Consider the following 15364-nt stretch of genomic DNA (forward strand, 5'->3'; position numbering starts at 1 on the left):
GATTACCGCCACCGCTCTCGTTAGCGGTGGCCGCTATCCCTTACCGCCATACTCGGAATGAGGCCCAATGTCCTGCTTGGGGAAGATTTAAACTGTACATACATTCACCCCTGCGCTGCCTTTAGCGACTTGCAACACGAGCAGGAGTTTTTTTTCTGGGAACTTGTAGGGCTATTTATTAACCTAAGGTACTATAATAGAACCAATACCCAAAGCTTTTTTAGTGAATAAGTATTCATATTATTTGACTAAAAACTATGTATGGTGTACGATATGTGTAGTTACAAAAAGTCAGGTGTTATATCCATAGTATGGAGCAATACATCTTTTGAGCCAAACAAAAGGTAACTCACAATGTATAAAGCGCCTGGTTTACCAGTTTATTCGACAACATAAGTGTTAAAGTACCCAGTAATCAGTAACCATTGTGTATTGAGATAGCAGCACGTCCTTCAAAACAGTGCAAATGAATCGCTTTTCCGACCCACTCTGCAGCGGTTTATCATGCATTCTGTAAGCAAGGGCATGCGGCAATTGACTGGGCAATGTGTTTTTTTAGATTGTAAGGAGTGACTTCTGATCTGGCCCAACTGTGCATTTGCGATGACGAGCATTCTTTTTCACATTCAGAAAATATCCTTCTACGGTCGTTTGTCCGCAGCAACGAGAGTCTCAAATTTAAATGATGGAAAAATTCACGATTATTTCAAATGGGCTTTTCCTGAAAGACACAAAATGGTACAAAAACATGATTTGTAAGAATTGTGAATCCATTTTTCAAATTCCTATTAATGCAAGCATATATTAACCGCCGCCAGGTTCACACAAACAGAACGGAATATTAATGCAGAAATGCTCTCATCATTTTTACCGCATGAGGTGTTTGGGGGAATACTGTATGCACTGACTGAACAGCGCATGATTAGGAGTTAGAAGGCAATATGGGACTTCTGCACATTTTTACCTCCACCAAAATGGAGGAGACAAACGCAAATTAAAGCCCTTGCACAGCATGATGAAAACGTTGTGTCTCTATTTGAAGGGGCATTCATAAACCTAATATACAAAAGTGTGTGGGGGAGGTCCTGCAAAAATGAAACTGTCGACATCTTACTCACCCACATTTTCACCCCATACAGATATGATATAAAGAAGGGTGCTTACAGGCCCTTGCGTGAATTATTGTACATAATACCTATGCAGTGTGAACAAGTACTGAACCACAGCCCCAAAACATATCATTATGATTTTTCCAAACTACAGCATGCATTATTTATTATTAGCACATGGAAATCATTATTGACCTCATCTCAGCCAATCAGAATGTTAGGAGTGCAGTCCATGACTACTATTAGCACCCGGGTGAGGGGGAGCAGCCAATCAGGTTCCTTGTGTCGCCTGAACTGCTAATCTAAGCCCGCGTCCCATGGAACCTGAAGGCTCCTTCGCTCGGGCCTTTAACTTGGGCCCCGGGCCGTTAACACCAGTTCCAGCCCTTGGAACGGGTGCTTAACGCTATAGCATTGACTGCATTCTGAACGTTCTATCTTCAGCAGCAGTCAGGGAAACATCAATGCTATTTCCAGGCAAGATTTTTTTCAACACAACACTTCCTCTCTGGGAGGACCTTTCTTTTGGCTGAAACAAGCTATTTAACAAACGAAACAGAAAGCTAAGACATTGGAAAATGCGTTCACTTTCAATTTTTTTTGTTGGATAAAACATTTTATTGTATTTTAGACAGACAAATACAACTACATAACACATAGAAGGTATTCAATTGAGTACTGCCAGAGTCATACTTTAGTCGAGAAAGGCTATTCACAATGCTGTAAATCACATTCCCATTACACGATATATGTCTCAGGTTACCAAAATGCTTCCCAGCAGTTCACATTGCTTATTCTTTTCTGACCACATTTTAGTGAGCGTCCTCCCATTTCTGCCATATTTTCTGCGCCTTCTCTGGGCATCCTCTAGCAGTGTAGACCCTGCGTTCCATTGCGACACAAATGTCTATGTCTGTCAACCATTGTTCGTATTTTGGCGTCACATTGGATCCCCATAGTTGTGCTATGTTCCTTTTTATCAGCACGGTGGAAGTAAACAGAATCTCATATCTCGACAGTTCACCCTCATCTTCCACCCCCAACAGTAGCATTTTCTGGGGTCTGGGGACCGTTCTACGCATGACCCCCCGATAAAGTGTTGCAACACGCCTGCAAGAATTGTTGAATGTGGGTGCCTTCCTCAGTTTTACAGCGCAAACAGACTGGATCACTTATCTTTCCCCATTTAAAAAGTGCTACTCTAGGATAGTATATCCAGTGTAGTATCTTTAATTGGATTAGCCTGAGCCTGGACGATATAGCTATTTTTCTGGGAAACATCAGTTCGGAGACCCATTCTTCCCGTTGTCAGCCATCCAAGCCTGGATGGCTGACAACGGACTATGCCTCAACTCTGACAAGACGGAACTCCTCCTGGTAGGTTCCCCCGACACGCTAAAAAACCTAGATGTCCAATTTATCCACTTCACCATTGACTCCATTAAAATCCCGGTCTCCGATTCTGTCAAAACTCTGGGAGTCTACCTGGACTCCAGCCTATCCATGGATAGACAAGTCAACGCAATAGCATCCGCAGCTGCATATCATGCTAAACTTATCAACGCAATCAGGCCCTTTCTATCCAAAGAGAACTGCACCAACATAGCCAGAGCCATCACCGGCTCCAGGCTAGACTACTGCAATGTACTCTTTCTAGGAACCTCCAACAAAAACTTAGTGAGACTACAAGTAATACAGAACAATGCTCTCCGGGCAGCCCAAGGCATTGCTAAAAGAGAACACATCTCTGAAGCCAGAAAACTAGCCCACTGGCTCCCAATAAAGGAAAGGATCGTATTCAAAGCCCTGACACTGACCCACAAGTGCATTCACTTCACTGCTCCTGCTTACCTTTCTCAAAGGATCCACCCTGTCTCCACCACCAGGCCAACCAGATCCCCGTACACCAACATGCTCTCTGTGCCATTAGTAAAAAGAGTAAAAGCGGGTGGATCCAGCTTCCCCTACCTCGCGCCCACCCTCTGGAATGCCCTACCTCCCACCATCCGTGGCGAGGACTCCCTCACCACCTTCCGCAAAACACTGAAAACTACCCTCTTCACATAAGGACCGACACATCAGCACAAATACTTATCATTTATGTTTGTAATATACGCCCAAATGCAATATTTGTAACAACAGTATGATTTCCTGTACTACTCATAATGTGTCAACAATCGCTATCATATGTACCATGTAACTAAGTTATTGTAAGTAACAGCGCCTCAATGCCCCTGGGCTGCTTGCGCGCTATATAAATTTAAATAAATAAATAAATAAAGTATAGCACCCAGATCGCTTTCCCAGAGCTGATAGTTCGGGTGTGGCGAAGGAGGTTATTGCACTGTAGAGGGTCAAGGTTGTCTTGTGTTTGATTTGCTCTGGGAATAGGTTATGTTCCATTGGGGTATATTCTGGCATGTTGTCCAGGTCAGGGAGGTGGGCCTGTAATGCGTGCTTCAGCTGGGCGTAGTGGTAATGTTTGGTTTGCGGAAGATTGAAGCGAAGGGCCAGGTCCGTGAACGTGATTATGTTACCATCTTTCACGAAATCCTCTATCTTTAGTATCCCTTGCCTTGACCAAATGGGCCATTTTGGGAGTCCATTCACTCCCAGGAGGTTATCATTGTTCCATAGTGGCTGCGCCTGGGTCAGTTTGTTTTCCCATCCAACGTGTTTATTTGCATCTGCCCAGATTCGTGTTATGTGTGATTGCATAGTCGGGTTAGTTGTCCGGATTTTCGCACAGTAAAGGTTTTTCATGATGGGTTTCTCTAGGTTGTCGTTACTAACTGCCTATTGTGTGGTAGGGAGATGTCTTTGTGTAGTTTATCATTCACGACTGCAATCTGACTGGCCCAGTAATATGTCTGCAACAGGGGGAGCCCAATCCCGCCTTCCCATACGGATCTCTGGAGGGTGGCAAGTGCTAAACGCGGGTGACCTCCACACCACAACAGCTTCCTGAGTGTTTAGTCTATTTTGTGGAATTCGTTTTGTGGGATATGTAGTGGAGCAATCTGTAGTATGTATAGGAAACGGTATACTATAAATCATAGGGCACCTGGCGAGGAAACGGGGCAGGGCCATCATTTTGAAAAGCGCCGCTCTACCTAGCAGTGTTAGTGGTAGGGCTGACCAGTGACGGACGTCATCCGCAAATTTCGTCGCCACTGGGTGTAGGTTTTTCGGTATATAATCGGTGAGTTTATTCTTAATTTGTATACATAAGTACCTAAACAGTTCCCTTTCTACACGGTAGGGGCAGTGGGCTGGCACTGCGTCCTCCTCCTGTCCTATTGGAAATAGGGTGGACTTAGTCCAGTTGACACGTAGACCACTGAAAGAACCATATCTTTCCAACAGACGCGTCACCATGGGGCAGGATCTTATTGGGTCTTTTAGGTATATCAGTAGGTCATCCTCGTATAAGGACACTTTGTTCTCCCAGCACTGGCATAACAGGGGCCCCCGCAGCCCCTGCAGCCCCCATGGTGTAGGGGGGCCCACTAGCACATGTCCTGGGAGGGGGCCCCACTGGAGGAAAAAAAGAAAAATATTTTTTTTTCAAAAAAAAATATTTTTTTTCTTTTTGAATGTACTCTGCATTCATAAAGAAATGATTTCCGTAACAGAAATCATTTCTTTATGAAGGCAGAGTGACTAAAAAAAGAAACTTTCTTTTTGAAGTCCGAGGGCACAGCCCTCCCCATGGCATGGAAGACCCTAGGCTGGAGGCCTCCATGTCATGGGGTGGGAGGAGCCCTATGACTTCAAAAATAAATAGATTATTTTTGAAGTCAGTCTGCATTCACAAAAGAAATTATTTCCGTTATGGTTCGGTCCTTAACGGAAATGATTTCTTTATGGAGTCAGAGTAACTTCAAAAAGAAACAATGGACCTCATTATGGGTTTGGCGGTAACCGTGCCAGTGCTACCGGCAGGTTGCTGCCAGACCGTAATGATTTACCGGCGCCTGACTTCCCGGTAACACCGGGGGATTACAACCCCGGCGGTTCGGGAAGTCAGGCGCCGGCAAATGTTAAGTCCCCATTTCCATCGGACTCTATGGGAATGGGGACCACAGAAGCACCAGCACCGTTCATAACGGTGCCGGTGCTTCAGTGAAAACTCTGCGGGTGGGTGCCATTCTGCCCGGCAGGTCTGACCTGCCGGGGCGGGACGGCAACCGCCCGCAGAGCTGTATTATGCCGGTCCGGAAACAACGGTGCCAGTAAACTTACCAGCACCATTGTTTCTGGACCGGCATAGTTGTAACGAGCCCCAATTTCTTTTTGAAGTATTAGGGTTCCCCTCAACCCCATGACGTGTGCGTTTGTGAGTGTATGGTGAAAGGGTGCACACTTAAATGTATAGGTGGCTGCCTGTGTGAGTGTATGGTGAACGGGTGCACACTGTAATGTACGGGTGCCTGCCTGGGTGTGCCTGTATGGTGAAAGGGTGCCCACTTAAATGTATAGGTGGCTGAGTGTGTGAGTGTATGGTGAAAAAGTGCACACATAAATGTATGGTTGGGTGCCTGGGTGTTTGTGCCTGTATGGTGAAAGGGTGCCCACTTAAATGTACAGGTGGCTACCTGGGTGTGCCTGTATGGTGAAAGAATGCACACTTAAATGTATGGATGGCTGGGTGTGCATGTGTGTATATGGTGAATGGTGTGTGTGCTTGCGTTTAGGGGCGCAACAAAACCTACATTTCAGGGGGCTAACCCTCAAAATGTTGGGAGAGGCGCTAACTTCATTGGCGGTGGGGGAGGAGCAAACTTATTTGTTTGGGGGCATCTCATTTCTTTATGAATTTTAATGAGACTATTCTAGTGCAGCTTCAATGTTACAAGCAGTTAACTCTCTCCTGTAATGTTGAAAGCCCCCACTTATGGACTGCTGTGAGAATGAGTGGTCTCCTGTTCCCTCTCTACCCTTCCAATCACTCCCCTGGCATGCAAGTATTAAAACCACCTCACAATTTCAATTGCCTAAAAAATGTGGCATTTGAATGCAGGTTCTAACAGTGAAATGCTTTATGTTACTAATTGCTGCGCTCTTGTTAACAGCAAAACCCTGGTGCCATTTAACATCTATGTCCTCTTCTGTCTGGCAACTGCTCTGAAGGTCAGTCAGGTCGAGTCAACATAGCCCACAATTTCAGGGGGTGGGAGTGCTGAATCCCAGCCAACTCAATATTGTGGCACCAATGCTTGTGTTTAATGCCTTGATTACTCATTACTCCTAGCCCTATTCTTCCTCGTCCCAGTGGGTATGAGACAGTACTTGTGTGTAAGGCACTCTGCCTCATACACAAGTACTTGGATGAGGTCGAGGTACATGGAGGTAATGCCTGATTTAGCTACCTGTAGTCTTTATTACTCCTAGTCCCATTCTTCCTCATGCCAGTACTTACCTATGAGGCAAAGAGCCTCATGAGTAAGCTCTGGGACAAGGAAGAGGGATGTGAAGGTAATTCTGGGCCCAGGAGCTGATTTTGGAGGTTGGGGTAGGGTTGGGAGGGAGAGGGGATGTGTGGGGGGGGGGGGGGGGGGGCAGGATTGTGTAACAAATCATAATGCTGTCCATGTCCAGGTTAAGCAGGCATGATGTGGTATTAGTGGCTAAAGAGGCATTTTGGTGCAGCCAGTCTAGTCATTCGTCCGTTTGGTTTGACTTTTCTTTAACTGGGCATTTCTGATAAAGCAGTCCTGCTAAGTGAATTACCTGGCTAGATTGCCATTTGTGTGCTGCCAATCTAGCCGTTTCTTACTGCAGCATTGTATATTTTTCTGGGCATCTGTGATCAATTTATATGATATAAGTCATTTGTATGCGCCTGTACACAAGTGTTTCTAGGCGCGATAAGACAAGTGAGGGAAGATAGAGGGAGGACAAGACAAACGATCTTACTAGGCCTTGTGTCATTCAGATTGTGCAAGTGCGAGAACGAGAAGTGCAAGGGGAAAGGGAGGGGCGAAGTGCAAGGGAGAGGGGAGGGAAAAACAGGGCAGCAATGCTCTGAGTAAGTGCAGCCAGGGCAGCGGGGCTCTGGGTAGTGCAAGGAGAACAAGGGACTGTAGGGTTACAGTTACAGCCCCTAAGTGCGTGGTAGGCCCAGAGGCAGTGCAAGGGTGATTGATCAAGAAAGAGTCTGGACTCAGTGAGACTCTGAGGGTAGCCAATCAACCAGTTGGTACAGCAGACAGGTAGGTCAGGTAGGCCAGCAGCGGAGGGAGAGAGAGGAAGCAGAGGAGAAGAGGAAAGTTTTGAGCTGCTTCCGGACCTTCAGGTGGTCCGGCTCAGGTTTGAGAGGGGCAGGGAGGCAATTCCAGAAGGAAGCACCTGCAGAGGAGAGAGATCTACCCCACACTCTCTGCCTGGAGACGCGTCTAACCCTTAGAGAGTTGTAGGTAGCTGAGCGAAGGGCTCGAGAAGGAAGATATTTTGGACAAGAGCATTGGATGTAGTGCGGGCCCCAGGCTCAGAAAGCCTTGTGGACAATGCAAAGGGTCTTGAACTTGATCCGTGCAGAAAGTGGGAGCCAGTGGAGAGATTTCAGGGCTGGAGAGATACGATCCCTGGGCTTGAGGCCAAGGATAAGTCTTGTGGTCCTGTTCTGGATTAGTTGCAGAGGGTGTACTGTCGAGGAAGGCAGATTGAGAAAGTGGCTGTTTCTGTAGTCCTAGAACAAACCAGGGCTCTGAAGACAGTGAGCTTCTGGGGGAAAGTGAGAAAGAGAAGAGTCCCTTTGTTGAGGAGCAGCTGGTAGTGGGACTTCTTGGTGACGCCGAGATATGAGGAGAGAAAGAGAGAGTGGACTCAAAGATGACACCAAGGTTGTATGCCACACAGGAAGGCGAAGGAAGAGGGCCCAAGGCGGGCGGACAGAGCCAGGAGTCCAAATGAGCAGGGTCTCCATCTTACTGACATCAAGGCAGAGATCATTGGAGGCACAACAATCCTGGATCGTAGATAGACAGTCAGGAATGAGTGAGAGAGGAGAGGAGTGTGAGGGGAGCCTGAAGGAAAGTGGAGTGACATCTGCATAACACTGAAAGTTTTGAGGAGAAGGTAGAGACAGGTGGGCCAAAGGGGTCAAGTAGAGGTTGAAAAACCAGGGTGAGAGGATGGAGCAGAGAGAAAGGGACCAAATTGGACCTGGGAGGGGCTGTCCAAGAGGAAGGAGGTCAGCCAATCAAGGGACTGATCCGTGATGCCCAGGTCCTCGGGGAGTCGATTGATCAGGATGGAGTGGTTGACCATGCTCAAAGCAGAGGAAAGATCAGGGAGGATGAGGACAGAAGGAATGCTGGAATCAATGTTAGACAGCAGATCTTCAGAGGTGTTCAGGAGAGCAGTTTCTGTGACTCTGGCAGCTCTGAAGTCAGACTGAAGGTCATGGAGACAAGCAACAGATTCTGTGTGGAGAGTAAGCTGAGAGATGGCCAGCTTTTCTAACAGTTTGCCCAAGAAAGGAGTGATGGAGATTGGGCGATAGTTTGCCGGGCAGGCAGGATCGGCAGACGGCTTCTTGAGGAGTGGGTGCATAAGGGAGTTCTTAAGGGGAGAGGGGAACGTTTCAGTGGCGAAAGGGTGATTGCAGAAATCGGCCAAGGCTGGAGCGAGGGTGTCAATATGGTTCTTGATGGTTCTGGAGGAGCAGGGAAGCGCCTGTTTGGGTGACACTTTCATAGATCAGACTTGTCTAGAAACCTCATCAGGCGTTGTCAGAGAGAAAGAGGAGAAAGGAGGAAGAGAAGTAGGGATGGCCTAAGTGGGTCAGGGAGAGGAAGAGGAGATGGAGGACAGGATGTCCTGAGTTTTAGCAGAGAAGTGAGATTACAGAGCCATACAGAGGGTCTGGGAGGGAACAGGAGAGGTAAAGTCTGCAACAGGATTGACCAGTTCCTTGAAGGTTTTAAAGAGTTTGGCCATGTTGTTGGAGACCACGGTCTTCAATTTGTGTTCTCTTCTTGAGGAGTGTAATTGCTTCGATTGACATTTTGGTGCAACTAGTCTAGGTATGTCTAAATGTGGCCTGGCATGCTTTACTGTAACGTTATTACATGTCTACACTGGTCTACATTGTGCAGGCAGTTGGACATGTTTTCATTGTGGCATGGCATTTTTAATAGCAAAGCATCAATGTTCCTGTGCACTGTTGGTGACTTGCATCTATTGGATTGGTGTTACCCTACAAAACAATTGCAAACACTCTGGCTTTGTAGCCAATTTTTCTCAGAAAGTGTGCTGTATATCGCATTAAAATACATATTTACATCTTTCTCCTAGTGCAGTGTGTAGCATATCCCTTCAGCAGCACGTTTGCGCGTATTGCGCAAGCGTGATAATCTATGACGGCCCAGAGTGAGGTGGGACCAGTGATTTGTTTCTGAGTTGGGGGTTGCCCCCTCAGCATGGCTTGCAGGGGGGCCCCCACATTTTGTGTTATGCCACTGCCTCCCAGTCGACTGCCCAACGAAATCCACTCCATGTCCCTGTGTCTCTAAGTGGTTCAGCAAGGGGTTCGATCGCTATCGCAAAAATCATGGCTGATAGGGGGCAACCTTGTCTCGTCCCCTTTCCTAGTACAAAAGGGTTGGACACATATCCGTTTACTTTTGTTACTGCCACTGGAGATTCGTAGAGCAGTTTTACCCAGCTCATGAATTGCGGGCTGAAGCCCATTCTGTGCATTATTCCCCAGATTGCCTCCCAGTAGACTGAGTCGAAAGCCTTTTCGAAGTCTATTGCGAGCAGGGCCAGGTGGGCCTTGGATTGTGGCTGCTCTCTCTAGAGCTGAGTGCAGCCTGCATATATTCATTCGGGTTGATCTTTGCGGCATGAAGCCGCACTGGTCTGGGTGAATTAGTTAAGGTATGACCTGTTGCAGTCGGATTGCCAGTGTCTTTGCTGGTATTTTGATCTCGGTATTTATGAGGGAGATGGGTCTGTATGAGCTGCATTTGTCTGGTAGTTTGTCTAGTTTAGGTAATACTATAATAGTGGCTTTTCTAAGGTCCTATGGTAGGCAACCCTCTGTACGTGAGTTTTCAAACATTTTCAACAGGTGTGGTGTTATCTCATTCGGGCCTATTTTCTTCCACACTTTCGATCGGGAAGCCATTTGGTCCTGGGGTCTTACCAGATTGAAGGTCTGATATGGCTGTGTTTAGTTCATCCTCTGTGATATCTTTTTCTAGCAGGCTTATCTGGTTCGTGTTAAGTGTGGGAAGGGTGGTCTCTCACAGGATTATAATATGATATGATATGATAGGTTATTTATAACGCGCTTAATACCCAGAGGTTTCTATGCGCGGACCCGGGGATCGAACCTGTGTTGCTCCGTGCCATCTTGCTTCCAATTGATGTGTCAACAGGGGAGGTTGGTGTTCTATATAACTCAGCATAGTAGGTTGCAAAACCTTCTGCTATGTCTCGGTCTGCCGTTATCGGCTCTGAGTCTTCTGCGCTGATCATCCTGACCTGGCCGAGGCCCTCATCCCTACGCTCCAGCCAGGCCAGCATCTTGCCCGCTTTGTCTCTTGTCTCGTATACCCTCGCGCGCATTGCTGTATGTGCCTGCTTAGCATTGTCTAGGGCTATATTTTGCAGTTGTTTTTGTGCTAGTTGTAATGCACAGTGTGTTTCCGGCTGGTCGTGGGCCAGGTGGGCTGCCTCTGCACTTTGTGCTCTCGCATCGGCTTCCCGTAGCGTGTTTAGGTGTTTTCTTCTATGGGCCGCGGTCCAGGAAATGATTTCTCCTCTTAGCACCGTCTTGTATGCCTCCCACAGCACTGTCGGGTTCTCCACAGAGCCCGTGTTTAGCTCGAAGTAAGTTTTTGTGGTCTCCTGGATTTGCTCCACAAGGTCTGGGAATCCCAAGTAGTAGTTGTTCAACTGCCAGGTGGGCGGGGGGAGGCCTATTAGTAGTGAGCTCTAATATAAGAGGGGAATGATCTGAGATACCTCTGGGTAGTAGTTGTGTCTCGCGTGCCTGGTGAAGGTTCACCACTGGAAGAAAGAAGTAATCTAGCCTCGATAGCGATGCGTGTGCTCCAGAGTGGTGTGAATATTCTCTTATATCAGGGTGTAGATGTCTCCATTTGTCTTTCAGACCTAGAGCGTCGGTGAACGTAGCAAGTTTAGTGCGTGTTGCGGGATTCTGAGGAGTCACCTGTGATTATGGATGTGATATCATTAATTAAGGACGACAGTAGTGTCGGCGGGGCGTATACAGCTAACATGGACATGGTACGTTCCCAGAGAGTCCCTGTAATATGTACAAATATGCCTCCTGTATCTTGCACAACGGATGAGAGGGTAAAGGGCAGTCTCTTGTGTAACAAGATAAGTACCCCACGGGACCCCATGGTGAAGCCAGAGTGCACTGCTATGCAATAGTTAGTTCGTTTGAATAAGGTACAGTTTGTGCCTGCTAGGTGTGTCTCGGTTAGGAATACGGCATCCGGTGTATGCCGATTTAGTTGCTGCAGTAGTAAGTGCCTTTTTAGGCCGCTGCCGAGGTCATTTACGTTCCATGTCATGATCCTGATGGATCTGGTATTATTTATGCCAGGGGCCTCTGTCATTCAGAGTGTGGGATAGGTGAGTCACAGAGCATCGGCTGTGCAGTGTTGTGGTGTATTGTAACCGTGTGATGGGAGTCCTGCTATGTTTATTTGTTGTGAGACCTGCGGGGGAACTCTGTTTGCATTGCATCGTGATATTTCTCGCTGCCAGGGAGGTGTGCTTGACAGAGCTCTTAGACCCATTATTAACCCAAACAAACCAACTCCAATCCCCCACCCCATACTCCACCCAACTTGAAGTATCTGTCGCCCGAACAATAACGGACTACTGTCAGGAACGGACAGTTGCCAAACTAAACATTAACTAGTATTGATTAACCCAGTTGCTTCTGCTTACTTTCTTAACAGGGCAGCTACCGGGGGGTGGCACGCCAAGGGCCGCCAGCTGTCTGTAGTGCAGGAGGTAGATGTTGCGTTTTGCGTGATAAGTATTGGTGACGTACCAGACCTCTCCGTAGAAAGCTGCCATGGGGCAGCAGAAGTAGCATTGTCCGCACTATTTGTCAGCCATCTGTGGCACTTCTTCCGGTCGTGGTTGTGGTTGTGCGTGTGGTGATCTGTCCGGGCGTGGTCTGTTTCGCCCATTTTCCCTTCTGCTTGCTGGCCTCCAGTCTCCTTCCAGGTGGCTCTCTGCCCAGTTCCACGCTTGCTTGGGATCCGTAAAGTGTACAGTCGTACCATTGTAATAGATTTTCAACTGTGCAGGGAACAACAGTCCATATTTGACGTTCAGTGCCTGCAAGCGCCTTTTGAGCGGGTCGAAGGATTGTCTTGCCTTCTGTACCTCCCTAGTGAAGTCCGGGAAGAAGGCGATTTTCGAGCCATTGTAGGTTATAGAGTCTTTGGTTCTGGCCATCTGGAGCACCGTGTCGCGGTCTCTGTAGTTTAGGATTTTGGCAATTACTGTATGTGGTGGTGCACCGGGGATTGGTCTGCCAGTTGGTACACGATGGGCTCTCTCGATAGAGAAGAATTTCGAGAATGCCTTTGGTGCGAACAGGTCTGATAGCCACTTCTCGAGGAAGAGTTCCATGGATGGGCCTTCAGTTTTCTCGGGCAAGCCAAGAATGCGAATGTTATTACGCCTTGAGCGTCCCTCTCCCTCCTCTACTCGTTCTTCCATTGTCTTCATGCGGGCCAGCATCCCGTACACCTGTTGACTTATTGCCCGTAGGCCATCTTCTGTCTCTCATATACGGGCCTCGGCTTCTCCCCTGCGCGAGGTAAGTTTCTGCAGGTTGTGTCGTAGCAGGGATACTTCTGCGCTGATATTGTCCATTTATTTCTCCATAGATGACCGGGAACCGCCAATGGCGTTCATTACATCTTTAAGGGATAGTTAACCATCAGTGCCCGGTGTATCAGTGGACTTGTCTTGTTCCGGCGGGTTAGTTGGAGCAGGTGTTGTGTATTGTTCCATCTTGCTTTGTGTCGTGATTTTCCTGCTCTTATCCTTGCCCATGCCCGGGTCTCTGCAGGTACCACTTAGATAAAAAGGCAACACTTCCCCTCTGCAGTCAGCAGGTTTATGTGCAGGTCAGGGTCTAGATCGTAGGTCTCAACGGGGGCACCTCAGCTATCCGTAAGGTCTGGGTATATCGGTGGCGTGTTGATATGTATGCCGGTACTGTTATCGCTTATGATGGGCGTGGTGGGGTCAATGACACAGTCTCATACAGTATTACTTGTTGTTCAGTCCCTATAACGGTATTGACCGCGTTCACTTTCTTGATACATCGTTAACGTTTACATTACACCCATGGCATGCTCATGATAAACCTGTTCCAATTCAACCAAGTTGCAACTAAGATGCTTCAATTCCTGGCTACATCTTGCTAGACTTTCCTATTCTCCAGGATGGGGTCTGCCATGGATTCACAGGCTCTTGAATATTCCCCGTCGTCAGGCTGGGAATCCTCAGTAAAGAAAAAATCAGTTTCACTTTCACTTCTGAATTGTCTTTCTCCTAACAACCAATCACTGATCTCTGGGTCATACAGCCCCCAGCCAATGACTGCCCTCTACCTATGCCCCTCCTCTGGCAGCCATCTTCAGATTTTTACCACACGTTCAAGTGTTGGGAGTCCTCGTGCTGTAGCTCTTGAGCTTTTACTGCGTTTTGCGATTTTTCGAAGAGTTTACTCTATTTTTCTGGTCAATCAAGCCTCAAGCTCCATCGATCCATCATCCAACTAACAGGGGCCCGTTTTTTGGAACTCACGCCTCAAGGGTGATTTTTCGTTGATTTCCCTTCTTGGAGGATTCCAGAAGATTCCTTGAGGCCTACCCCGCGTGGACATGGCTGAAGATAAAGGAGACTCTGTTCAGAACCTTTTCCTGCACTACGGGCACTCTCTGTGCCTTTACTGCCTACATTCCGACTAAACGCATGTGGAGGAGACCTGTGCATACTGCAAGGATATGGTGCCCCGCACCTTGAAGGACAGTCGCAAGCGCCTCTCTGAGTGGCTCCAGATGAAGATCACGGCTGCGGGTCAGCCCCGAGCCTCGCCCAGCAAGAGGAAATCTGTGCGGTCTTCTAAGACCTTTGAGGGCGCCCCGGCTACAGGGGCCCAACATAAGGCAAAGCACTGCAAGCCCGCGGGCACTGGGAGCGTCGCTGGGATGGGCTCCTCGGCGGCCAGGTCGGGCACGGCATCCCGGCACCTTCAACCACGAGCCAACGGGTCGGCGACGAAGAGGAAGTCGGACCATCCAGGTAAACTTCTGGAGAAGTCCCAGTCGATTCCGACGGAGAAAGCCAAAGGGGAGCGGGGCGCTGACCCTCCCCCCGGTGAAGGCCTCAAGCGCGCCCAAGGTCGTGAAGGCCCAGGTTCACCAGGCAAAATCTTCCCTTGAAGGAGTGGTGGCGTCCCTAGCAAAGGACGTGGATGCGGCTTCCTAGGAGGCGGCTCCTAAGACGAGAGATTCCCTGCCTGTGCGGAGGGAATCGTCTTTTCTACTCATCGAGAAGACACCAGTGAAGACGATGCCGATCATCTCCCCTAGACCGTCCCCGCTGGTCGAGCAGAAGGGGGGGCCCTGTATTCCTGCAGGGCTAGGACATCTCCGACGAGGAGGAGCTTTCTGGTCTAAAGGCCGTACTGGACAAAAAATGTGTCGAGTCCAGATCCTATGGGAAGGACCCCAGCGAAGCAGATGAGGAGAGCGGCGAGGATACCGACAAGGAGCAGCAGGGCGGTGAGGAGCCGGATTCCTCATGCGGATATGTGTCCATCGCTCCCGTCGTAGCCGCCACCACCCCGAGCGGACGTGCCGGCGGATATTCTACAGGCACTACACACCTTGTGTTCAGAGATCCGAACAAGGATGCCCCTGTTGCCGACGGGAGATCCCACGGTACCTGGGCAGTCAGGGGAACCAGTCGTCAAGAGAAGGAGAGTCCATCCTCCACCTCCTTGCCATCCTTCGCCACCATCCACTCCTCTGACGGACGATACAGAACCGGATACAGCGACGACGAGCATGGGTACGGACAACGACGAAGGAGGGTACCTCCCCTCTCCGGTGCCCAGGGCCTCACCAACCGACGAGATTGGCTCCTTCCATGCCATGATCGCTAGGGCCTCAGAGATGTTTCAACTAGCCCCCGATGAGAAGAAGGAAGGCTTCCTGCACCAGCACCGGGAGGCC

The 15364-nt window shown here is 48.6% G+C and overlaps 1 long non-coding RNA gene across 1 annotated transcript in view; it reads right to left on the minus strand.

The window, feature by feature from the left end:
• Positions 1–359: 359 nt before the first annotated feature.
• LOC138467134 (uncharacterized) overlaps positions 360–15364 on the minus strand; it is a 28045-nt gene continuing 13040 nt past the window's right edge. Inside the window, exon 2 of the long non-coding RNA XR_011268064.1 lies at positions 360–721. This is a non-coding gene — a long non-coding RNA (uncharacterized lncRNA). The remainder of the gene's footprint in view (positions 722–15364) is intronic.

Source organism: Ambystoma mexicanum, chromosome 4q, assembly GCF_040938575.1.
Source record: "Ambystoma mexicanum isolate Mex_15411 chromosome 4q, UKY_AmexF1_1, whole genome shotgun sequence".
In the NCBI taxonomy this organism is placed as follows: domain Eukaryota; kingdom Metazoa; phylum Chordata; class Amphibia; order Caudata; family Ambystomatidae; genus Ambystoma; species Ambystoma mexicanum.